Here is a 12,094-nt window from a genome sequence, read left to right as displayed (position 1 = left end):
ATTAGCACATATGACTAATAAACCAACATACTAGCAATGATATTAGTACAATCTATATATTAGGAAAATGATTTTTCATGAATACATTAATATAACATTTCCAGAAATAGTTACTACTCCTTTATTCTAGGACTTTATAGATCCGAATGTTCTTCCAACAAACTTAAGGCATTTATCCATTTACACAGAGCTTAGGGTTCTGATCAGAGCTGTGAGAGGTGTTTCTAGGCCATACTATAAAGAAGGAGAAATTTATTGGTTTACAGTTCCTTCTCCCATTTTACTAATATCTCTTTATATCGTTGGCAAACATATATTGTCATCTTGAAGTTATAAGTCAACATATCAGGCAATAGCCAGAAGGAAGAATAATTTTGGTTCAAATTTGTATTTTTGCTGAAAGCTTCTGACTCCATTTTTCTGGTTTGGTTAGTCTGCACACAAGCTCTTATCTGGATGAAGTGCTCTAACTAGAAGCCACCTGTTTGGTCTCCCTCATCTCTGGCAACTCTAGGTTGAATATTTGGTCTTCGTTCAACCAATCAAAACTTAAATTAGCCAGAGTTATTTTTGTTGTCTGAAAGCATTAATCTCAACTGGATTTAGACTTAGAGGTCATATACTTTATCATCATCGAACCCAGACTGAGACTGAATGGGAATGGTATTAATTATCACATCATGAGTATAAACCAAGGCTGTCCCATGTAAACCAGATACGTGGCCACTCTACTTAAATGGTTACTTAAATGATTAGCTGACACCAGCTTAATATACTAGCTTCCTGGCAGAAGTTGAATTTTACATTGTGACTCTTGATTTGAAAGGCATTCAACATTTGAGGAAATGAATCTATAATGGTAATGCGACAATCACTAGTGCTGATATTTTAGAGCAAAGGTCCTCTCATAAACGAACTCTCGAATCACATGTAGGAGACCACTTACCCAAATGATTCATAATGCTCTCTCTAGGGGCAGGGAAATTCCAAAGAGTGTCCTTTCTCCCTCCAGAAATAATTAGACTTTGTTTAGCCCACTAGCTCTGCTAGTCCCACGTTTCCAGGGTGACACCACAGTGTTTCCTGAGGATTTCTTCTTCACCCGGCTGCAAAACTGATCATCTGGTGAATAGGTAATTATGAGCTGAACTAGGAACCATGCCGGGATGTGAATGTCTAGTAACCACATAGTGTTTGCATTGTAACTAATGAATACTCCCTTGCCTAATATAACCCAACCTAATTATCCATAAAGCTTTGGGTAATTTTCACTTGACCCTAAACTTTGTGCATTTAGCTGCTTCTCTACCCAATACTGAATGATAACTCAACAAAAGAATAGTGAGCTTGAAGAGGAAAGGTTGTTCTCTCTGCAATATGTCATTTTTCTGCGTGGTGTTTTAATCAGAGAAAGTCATTTGTTTCAGTAAGTTCTCATTTACTTACCTAATTATCAGTTGTCATTTGGAGAAGAGCCAGCCCAAGAAAAAGTACTTCAAATATTTTTCGCCATTTGTCTCTTTTGTTTTTGTTCATAAATTCTCTTGTACAATTTTTGTCAGCATCCACTGTAAGGAAAAAGAAGGACAGTGAGATCACACCACTAAATGAATGGAGCAATTGAATGTGTCTTACTGGGTTGTAGGTTTCAGGAAAATATCTTATTTCTGCATCTCCAGCACCTACTGCCATGCCTGCAGCATAGGAAAGTGCTCAATCAATATTTACTTCTTTCTGTGTTCATATGCTTTGAAATGATTCCAGGTGGATGCAAAGGATGACACTTAAGGCATCTGGGGAGGATATTTTGAGTGTATCATTCATAGTTAAAATGTGCTATGGAGGTTATTAAAATAATTTAATTTTCCAATAGAAGCTTTAGATATTACGGAGTCTGACTATGAGCATGTTACTAAGTAATAACCGACAATATTCAATAGAACAGCAGTTTAGAGATTACATTCTCTAACATTCAGTATACATAAGCCTTTCACAATATGTCCTTAGTCAGAGTCCAAGCACTACGGAAACCATCCCTAAATCCAGACAAAGGCGGGAAAGGAAAAGACATATATCAACACCATGGCCATTGGACGCATAGGTTCTAACAAGTTTAACATGACTGACCACTTGATGTATAAAAGTGATGGAATTAATATGAAGAGTAATAAGGAGTTTGAGGGAGGTCACTGAGATGACAAAGGAATTCTTTAGCTATATCTGGGTTTTGATAACACCATATCATTAATATCTTCTGGGAAAATTTGAGATCAATGAGTACTATGATGCCATCACTGAGGTTTTAGGACCCAAGGTCTTTGTTAAAAATATGGTTACATGCAAAGGTCAGTGAACCTTCCTGATTTCCTGATTATTATTGCAGTTGATGGTGAATATAAAATTAGTATCTAAAAAAGTGGCTGACCAGAACTCTGTGAAAATGCCCTCTCTTTTAGTGTTACTATTTTTTAATGTATTACATTTACCCCTTCCATATGCCTGGTGAAGAAATGAGAAAATAAATACGAGATAACCATATCTTTAGGGTTTCTTGAGACATTTGACAAGAAGAATATTGGAGCTTCCCCAGAAAATTACAAAGACTGAATAATAATATCAATATAAAGGAAGAAAGAAGCATTTTATAGACCACTATTGTTGACACTGTGGCAGTTTTAAGTTATTTATTCTTAAAAACCAAAACAATTAATAAGTAGGAAAAAGGATCACAATTCTGACACTAATTTGAGATCATTAAAACAAATTTAATATGATTTTTAAAGCACTCACTGAAAATGACATTGATGAAAACAACAAAAAAGGATTGAGTATTGACTGCATGCCTGCTCAGTAGTTTTTGTGTAATGTGTTGAACATTGTTATCTACCTCACAGGGAAAAAGGTACAACATCACACAATCCTCACACAAGAAACATCATCATGAGTGGTTGCTGCCATCCCCGTAGAGTGAGTGTGCTAAGGAGTCACTGATTTAATAGCCTAAAGACTGAATTACCCTCCTGCATCTGAAGCTGCTCTCTGTGGGTTAGGGTTTGTGGTCTGTGGATAAGGTAAGGAACTGGGGAAGAGGAAGGGAAACCACGTACAGCTGTCTGTGTTATAAATGCTGTGATGGCCAAACAGGAAACCTTTGTCTCTAAGGACTTGTAATCTGACACCTGTCAAGAACACTAAATTCTTTTCTAAAAAATAAAATGGGGCTAAATTAACCTCTTGTCTTAGAGGTTCCTAAAGGGAAGAAGAGAATAAAAATATGAAACTGTTAGAACCAATAGCTTAAGTCATTTTGCAGTATCTTGCTGAGTACGAAGATCTAGAGGTTGTTGCATCACCTTTTACTGATATTAAATGATTCCTTGGAGTTATTAAGTGCTAAAAGCCTTAACAGAGATCATTTTGGTTCTTTTGTAAAATAGAGTTTCCATACACTCTTTAAACCGTATTTATGCTTACATTTGTAATAAGTATGCAAATGTCCAATAAAGACAGCTAACAGCAGAATAGCATTACACATATTTATCAATGAAAACTAGAAAAAGAAACAAGAACATAAACTTCAGATAATATAAGATAATGATTTACAGAAAATGCAAAATATTTTAAGTATTGATTAACTTAACAAACTTTTAACAAATGCCTTTAAATGTTAAGCTACACTGGTAATCACTGAGAAATATTACGATGAAAATAAATAAAGGGACTTAGAGTCAGGTAGAGAAAACAAATAGTAATTAAAGTATGATACAAGAAAATGGAAATTTTAACTCTACTAATGGCTACAAAGGAATGGTAACTGGATCTTGGCTATCATATATAAATGTATATGGGGAATGTCAACCTGATCAGGAAGGTCATGGGAAACATCCCCGAGGAATGACCATGGCGGATGAGGTCTTATTTCAAAGTTGTGGTAAATGAGATGTGGAATTGGAGGACAATAAATGAAGACAATATTGCAAGATACAGTTAATATTACCTGTGAAGTTTTTTAGCTTAAGAATATGTCAGCATTAAACCAAGGAAACTTGATTGAGAGTCCAATTTTTTTGTTTTTGCCCGCAAAATATTGTAGTTCTTCTACATAGTTCAAATTGTTGTAGCTGTTCTACATACTTCAAATAACCGTATTTGTACTAATGCTGGAGCTGACAGGATTCATAGGAAAATTGAAGGTAACATTCAGTAAAGACTCAAATGCATGGGACCCTGATCTGGGTTTTGCATGAACTCATGGATTTGTTTAGGCATAGAGTGGAAAGTAAACAGGTATAGGTCTTGATATTTGGAATTTAAAAATAATAAGATATTAAAATGCAATTAACATAGAAAAAATATATATAAAAATTTCCATTAAATGTTATGTAGAATTATGATTTTAAAAAAGATGACCAGGCAGGGAGTAAAAAATATTTTGTAGTTTAGTTACCTAGTTTAATATTGTGAAAGTAGTTTGAAAATCCTCATAAACTGTACAAATGCAAGAATGAAAATAAAAATATAAACTGACAACTCTGAAGAAAACTCAAACAGGATCTTTCCTTCCTTTTGTGTTACTTTTATATAATAATGTATCCCCCTACATAGTCAGCTTCCTAAGTCAAAAATATAGCATTATCCTTGATTCTTGATTCTCATTCCACTGATCATAAAATCCTGTCAACTCTACTCTCTTAACAGCTCTAAATTTAATCAAACATCTCCATTAACAATTCCACTCTTTTACTTTAGGTTCTTATTATTCCTTTTGTTTCTGTAGTGCCCCACTTCACTTCATTTGTCCTCCCTCAGATTAATTTTCCATTCTGTGACTAGTGTACACTTTAAAAATGATATTCTAATACTTTAACTCCCTTCTTATATATTTCGGTGGTTCCTTATCTCTGGGATACAATTCAGTTTCCTTAGTGAGGCCCTAACTTGAACTTTGCCTACCTCTTCAGCTGTGTAGCCATACTTGGAATATGTGGCTCCTATGGTTGCTGGAGGAAGGGATGAGAGAACATGGAGAATGTGTACCTGTCTTTGTTCAGGACTATAGGAGACAGATCACTTCCCTTCAAATTCAATAGATGAAAATAAATTACATGAACTCTTCTAGATGCAATACTGTGGTCACTAAAACATTTCATTTTGCTACCTCTACAACTACATGACATTTCCAGATATATGAAATGAAATGGTTTGGTGAGGATATGGCATTTTCTCTGGACTGATACCAAAATATTTTAGTTTAAAATAAGAAATTAATTCCCAGAAACTGAAACACATATGTTTGCATGAAATTAGCATATTTTCTCCCTGTAAGTAAGCAATCTGTAATATAATATGAAACATTTTTTAGAAGATCTTATTATGATTAATTTAATAAGAGAAAGTCATATTAGTAAAATATTTACTGGAGACTAAGACAACTTAGTAACTCCAATGGGGATGATTTTCCGATAAGACCAGAGATGTTAAAGTCTCTTAAATAAAATTCTGTTTCCATTGATGAATACTAAGGTTGATTCCATATCTTGGGTATTGTGAAAAATGATGTAGTGAACATGGGAGTGCAGATACCTTTTTGACATACTGATTTCACTTACTTTGAATACATACACAGTAGCAGGACTACTGGATCATATGCTAGTTCTATTTTTAATTTTTTGAGGAACCTCTATAATTGTAATACTAATTTACATTCCTAGTAACACTGTGTGGGAGTTCCCTTTTCTCTACACCCTCACCAACACTTTTCTTCTTTCATCTTTTTCTTAATAGCCATTCTAACAGGTGTGAAGTGCTATGTCATTGTGGTTTTAATTTGCATCTCCCTGATGATTAGTAATGTTGAGCATTTTTTCATATACCTATTGGTTATTTTTTGAGGAACATCTATTGCTTCTTTGCCAATTTTTAATTGGGTTATGTGTTTTCTTGCTATTGAGTTGTTTGAGTTCCTTATATATTTGGGATATTAACCCCTTATCAGATGTATGGAAAAGGGAAATGTTGTATAGATACACAATAGGATGCCATTCAGCCTTTAAAAAGAAGGAAATCTTGTGATTTGTGACAACATGGATAAATCTGAAAGACAATATGTTATGTGAAATAAGCCATTTGTCTTTCTGCAAAGACAAATATCACATAATCTTATTTACATGTGGAGTTTAAGAAAGTCAAGCTCTTAGAAGAAGACAGTAGAGTGATGATTATCAGGGGTTGGAGGTTGGGGGATGGGGCTGTTCGTGCAATGTTGGTCAAAGGATATAAAACTTCGGTTACATAAGAGGAATGAGTTCTAGTGTACAGAATGGTGACTACAGTTAATACCAGTGTATTTTATACTTGAAGTGGCCAACAGAGTAGATTTGCAATGTTCTTACACTTAAAACAATATATATGTCATCGGGGGAGCCAGCCTCCAAGATTTCAACGTAGGTTCTTTTCTATTTTCCCTAAGTGTTGGCCAGTCTGAGACATAAAGAGAAAGAGTACAAAAGCAAGAAATTTTACAGCTGGGTCTCCGGGGCATGACATCACATGTTGGCAGGTTCTGTAATGCCCTTTTTCTTTACCAGATATTGGGGGGAGGCAGCCCCCAATATTTCAGTGTAGGTTCTTTTCTATTTTCCCTAAGTGTCATCTGGTCTGAGAAATAAAGAGAAAGAGTACGAAGAGAGAAATTTTACAGCTGGGTCTCTGGGGGTGACATCACATGTCAGCAGGTTCCGTGATGCCGCTGAGCCGCAAAACCAGCAAGTTTTCATTAGCAATTTTCAAAAGGGATGGGGTGTGCAAAGGGGGTGTGGGTCACAGAGATCCCATGCTTCAAAGGCAATAAAATATCACAAGGCAAATGGGGGCAGAGCAAGATCACAAGGCCAGGGCAAAATTAGAATTACTAATGAGGTTCCATGTCCTGCTGGGCACACATTGTCACTGATAAACACCTTAACAGGAAACAGGATACCAGAGCAGACAACCAGTCTGACTAGAATTCGCCAGGCTGGAATTTCCTAACCCTAGCAAGCCTGGGGGCACTGTAGGAGACCAGGGCGTATTTCATCCCTTATCCACAACTACATAAGACAGACACTCCCAAAGTGGCCATTTTAGTGACCGCCCCCTAGGAATGCATTCGTTTTCCCAGGGTTATTCCTTGCTGAGAAAAGAATTTAGTGATATTTCTCCTATTCGCTTTCTGAAAGAAGAAAAATATGACCCTGTTCTGCCTGGCCCCGCAGGCAGTCAGACTTTATGGTTATCTCCCCTGTTCCCTGAAAATCGCTGTTATCCTGTTCTTTTAGGATGCCCAGGTTTCATATTGTTCAAACACACGTTTTACAAACAATTTGTACAGATAACGCAATCATCATAGGGTCCTGAGGTGACATACATCCTCAGCTTATGAAGATGATGGGATTAAGAGATTAAAGTAAAGACAGGCATGGGAAATTTTAAGAGTATTGATTGGGGAAGTGATAAATGTCCATGAAATCTTCACAGTTTATGTTCAGAGATTGCAATAAAGACAGGCATAAGAAATTGTAAAAGTATTAATTTGGGGAACTAACAAATGTCCATGAAATCTTCACAATTTATGTTGTTCTGCTGTGGCTTCAGCCGGTCCCTCTGTTCAGGTTCCCTGACTTCCCACAACAATATGTGACGTAATGCATATGTTAATTAGCATGATTTAGCCACTCCACAATGTATGCATTTTTTGAAACATCTCATTTGATATGGTTTGACTCTGTGTCCTCTCCCAAATCTCACGTTGAATTGTAATTCCCAGTGTTGGAGGAGGGGTCTGGTGGGAGGTGATTGATTCATGAGGGCATATTTCCCCATTGCCATTGCTGTTCTTGTGATAGAGTTCTTACAAGATCTGGTTATTTAAAAGTGTGTATCACCTCCCCCTTGAACCTGCTCCACCACGGTAAGATGTGCTTGCTTTCCCTTCACCTTCTGCCATGATTGTAAGTTTCCTGAGGCCTCCCAGCCATTCTTCCTGTACAGCCTGTGAAACTATGAGTCAATTAAACCTCTTTTTTTCATAAATTAGCCAGTCTTAGGTAGCTCTTTAGAGCACTGTGAGAATGGACTAATGCAACTTTGTACACCATAAAGATACAAATTTTTGTAAATTATAAAAAGAATAAAGAAAAAGAAAACGAGAATCTCTCTTCTCTTGGCAGAACTTCATGGTGTTACAGACTATATTTTCCTTTTTGAATCTCCTTTTCCTTTGCTTCTTTTATAGGCCAACCCTACCCTATCCTCATCTTTGGTGCTGTGATATATTCTTTCTTAAACTATGCTAATACTTTAAATCATTGTGTTAGTCCGTTCTCACATGCTATGAAGAAATACCCAAGACTGGGTAATTTATAAAGGAAAAAGATTCAACTGACTCACAGTTCTGCATTTCTGGGAGGTTTTAAGGAACTTACAATCATGATGGAAGGCAAAGGAGAAGCAGGTACCTTCTTCAAAGGGGGGCAGGATGGAGTGAGGGCAAGCAGGGGAAATTCCAGACACTTATAAAACCATTAGATCTCATGATACTCACTCACTGTCATGAGAAGGGCATGGGGGAAACCACCCTTATGATCCAATTACCTCCACCTGGTCCCGCCTTTGACATATAGGAATTAGGGGGACTATAATTCAAGGTGAAATTTGGTTGGGGACACAGAACCAAACCATATCAATTATGTTACAGTAAAATGTTGCTGTTGGTCTACTCTAAGCATCTTTGTGAAGAACTCTTTGTATTCTATGGAAACAAGCAGCAAAAAATAAAAATGAACTCAATTATTGGTGAAAGTCTTCAGTGCCCCCCCCCAACCCTGGCACAAAATGGAAAAGAAAAGAGAGACCAAGTATATTAATGATACTAAGGGACAGATATTGCTCACAAATATTAGGAAAAATGAAAGGGAACAACATGATTTCTGGACATGTTGGAGATAAATATATGGAATTAAAGATTACAAAGATGGTCTTTGTATTCTCAGAAGAGCTAGCAATGATCAATAGAAACCACCATGGGTTCCCCAAAACAAGTCGATTTATTTTCATTTTTAATTTGGCTATGGTTCCTAGATAGATCAAGTAAATATTACAGTGAAAAATCTAGTTTATTATTAATTTTAACAGCCTCTCATATTATCTTTGTGGACAAGATGAAGAATGTATACTGGAGATTGTATATTATATGCAGTTAAAATAGGTATAGTAAATTAAACATTCATGCTAGAAGAATAATGGAGAGAAGTTTCTAGTCCTATTCTAATCAGTGTTTTAATTAATTATTGGAATGGAGATATGCGAAGTGCATTTATCCAATCTACTGTTTGAACAGAACTTCAATGAATCAAATATTTATTAGGTACCTATTATGTCTCTGGCACCATGCAAGGAGAAGAAGCTGATAGATTGATTGCATGCGAAGGCAACCAAGTAATTGTAATTCATTGTCAACTCAATATGAGCGCATGAGTGGTTGATAAGGCAAAAAAAAAAAATACCATTTGAGCCTACCAACAGAAAACAATTGGGCAGAGATAAGGAGGGTGGACTGCAGGTTCAGACTCCTTGAAGTTTTATTTGGTTTCTATTACTTCTTAGCTGTATGACTTTGAACAAGTTAACTTTCCTAAGCCTCAGTTGTTCTATCTTTAAAATGGGCTATTGTGTTTATTTTTGAGAAATACAACGAACCTTGCAGAATATTAAGCACTCTGTGAAGGAAAGTTCTCACTCAGTAAGTATTTGCAGTTATTGTTAATTATCTATGCAGGTCAAAAGACAGAACAAGAGCTATGAGACCTGTGTCCCAGTCTTGGCATGTCTAGTTGCTGACTGTGACACTTTTAACTTATCTCTAGGTGATTATGCACAGTTCTGGTATTTCATTTAATTAAGAGTATTGAAAGTAAATGAAATCCTTTTAGAGAAGGAAGACAGAGATGACAATTTATCTAAAAATCATCATATAAAGAAGTATACTGAAATGTGCAAATTAATTAATGCCTTGCTTTGTTCCAAAAAGTTTTTTTTTAATTGCTGACCAAAATGCATATAGTGTAAGAGGATACATATAGTTAAATTACTGGAGGCAAAGAGCAAATAAAAAGTAAAACAGGGATTAATAAATGAATCACAGTTGTGTTAACAGATGAAGTAGGGAAGATGTAAGACCAGGATAACACATAGCATTAGAAATTGCTTCCTTTGCTCTGACCTTTACCTCCTAATTTTCCAACTCACTTGCCCAACTACTCCCATGCTATAACCCTTTGACCCCATACTTTTGCCCCACAACTTGTAACCCATTGGCCTTGTGTCTTTATTTTCCTGTTCTCTAGCTTAGATCTTGTGGCTTATATAATTGCTTACCCCTTTCTCTGTCAGTCATACTCTCAAGCTAAACCACAACCCTGGATAAAGCACAGCATTTGTTTTTCTTTATCCTGCAAAGGCAGTTTTACAACCACATTGGCAGCCACACTTGAAATCAACATTTTGAGTCTGCTATACTTTATCAGCTTGATATTCTTCCTTAACTATTTCATACAACGTATGTACATACTCATCTATCATCACAATTCTCTCTCCTGCTCTCTACTCAATCTCAGTTTACTCATGCTTCACTTAGGGAATCCCAGATTCCTTATCTTCCTACTACACTATCTGCAAAGCTACCTGCTTTTGAAATCCCATCGTCCCTTTCTTCTTCATGTGAAGAATGGATTATCCTCCTATTAAACATTCTTTCATGTGTGCTCTGGGTTCCATCCCTTTCCATCACCTCAAAGAATTCATGCCTATGGCTATGATTTCATTCTAGTATATCGTAAATCTTTCTTTTCCTATAGGGTAGTTCCGTCAATATAACCAGCTTTAGTGCCTCTCATTCTTTAAAAAATCTTTCCCTGATGCATAACCCTTTTCCAGTATTTTTCTCTTTCTGGGATCCTCTTCAATAGTCTCAGTTCTCCAAAGAGAGACACACACTTCTTTGGTTATAACTCATGTGTCGTCCTCCTAGTCCTGATTGCCTTTTCCACTATTTTTAAAATCTATAAGCACTTCTGATATTACCAAATTTAATAAACACTTTTTCCTGTTATCTTACTTAGTATCACAACAGAATTTGCAGATTTGACCACTCCTTCTATTTTGGAAAGTCTTAATGATGCCTATGTTATACAATTCTCATAACTGATTATCCTCTGTCTCCTTTATTGGCTGTGGTCTTTCCTCAACTCCCATATTTTGACATTGTCCAAGGCTTAATCTGGATCTTCATTTGCCTTTCTCTGTATGTCTTCACAAATAAGTGATATTTATATCCATACTTTTAAATGGCATTTCTATTGATAACTCACAAATCTGTATCTCCAGCACATATATTACCCATGAACTTCAGCCATATGTACCTAGTTGTCTACCTGGTGTCTCCATTCGAACATTTCACAACAAAGCAAACTGAGTTGATCCAAACTTGAATTCTTCATTTCCATTTGCCAGAACACTCTTTAAAATGTCTTCCTATGCCAGACTGTCAGGAAATGACACCACTTCACTCAGGAGTCATTCTTGTTCTGCTATTTGCATTACATTCTAATCTACTCCATTAGTAATTCCCATCGATTCCACTCTTAAACCCTTAATTTGCTTGCAATTTCCATGGCTACCATCATAATCTAAGCCACCATATTGTTAACGAAGTCTACTTCAAGAGTCTCTTAGCTATTTCTTTTACTTCCACTTTTGTCTTTTCTAACCATAGTAGTCAGAGTGATCTTTAATAAATGTGCATCACATCCTTGCCTAAAATCCTTCAACTGACTCCCATTGCTCTTAGAATAAATTAATTGCTCAGTATGCTTTAACTCCTCCTGGAATCTATTCAATAATTTTCTTTTCTTTTTTTTTTTTTTTTTTGAGATGGAGTCTCGCTCTGCCACCCAGGCTGGAGTGCAGTGGCGTGATCTCGGCTCACTGCAAGCTCCACCTCCCAGGTTCACACCATTCTCCTGCCTCAGCCTCCTGAGTAGCTGTGACTACAGGCGCC

General features: G+C 36.3%; 1 long non-coding RNA gene across 2 annotated transcripts in view; it reads right to left on the bottom strand.

Annotated features, from left to right (window-relative positions):
* Positions 1-12,094, bottom strand: part of LOC131383400 (uncharacterized) — a 317,539-nt gene that overhangs the window by 211,799 nt on the left and 93,646 nt on the right. For both annotated transcript variants that reach the window (XR_009213391.1, XR_009213390.1), the window contains exon 2: positions 1,447-1,568. This is a non-coding gene — a long non-coding RNA (uncharacterized LOC131383400). The remainder of the gene's footprint in view (positions 1-1,446; positions 1,569-12,094) is intronic.

The sequence above is a fragment of the Hylobates moloch genome, unplaced genomic scaffold, assembly GCF_009828535.3.
Source record: "Hylobates moloch isolate HMO894 unplaced genomic scaffold, HMol_V3 SCAFFOLD_4, whole genome shotgun sequence".
Lineage (NCBI taxonomy): Eukaryota > Metazoa > Chordata > Mammalia > Primates > Hylobatidae > Hylobates > Hylobates moloch.
The sequence above is the reverse complement of the archived record's forward strand: the minus strand, read 5'-3'. Positions and strand labels throughout refer to the sequence as shown.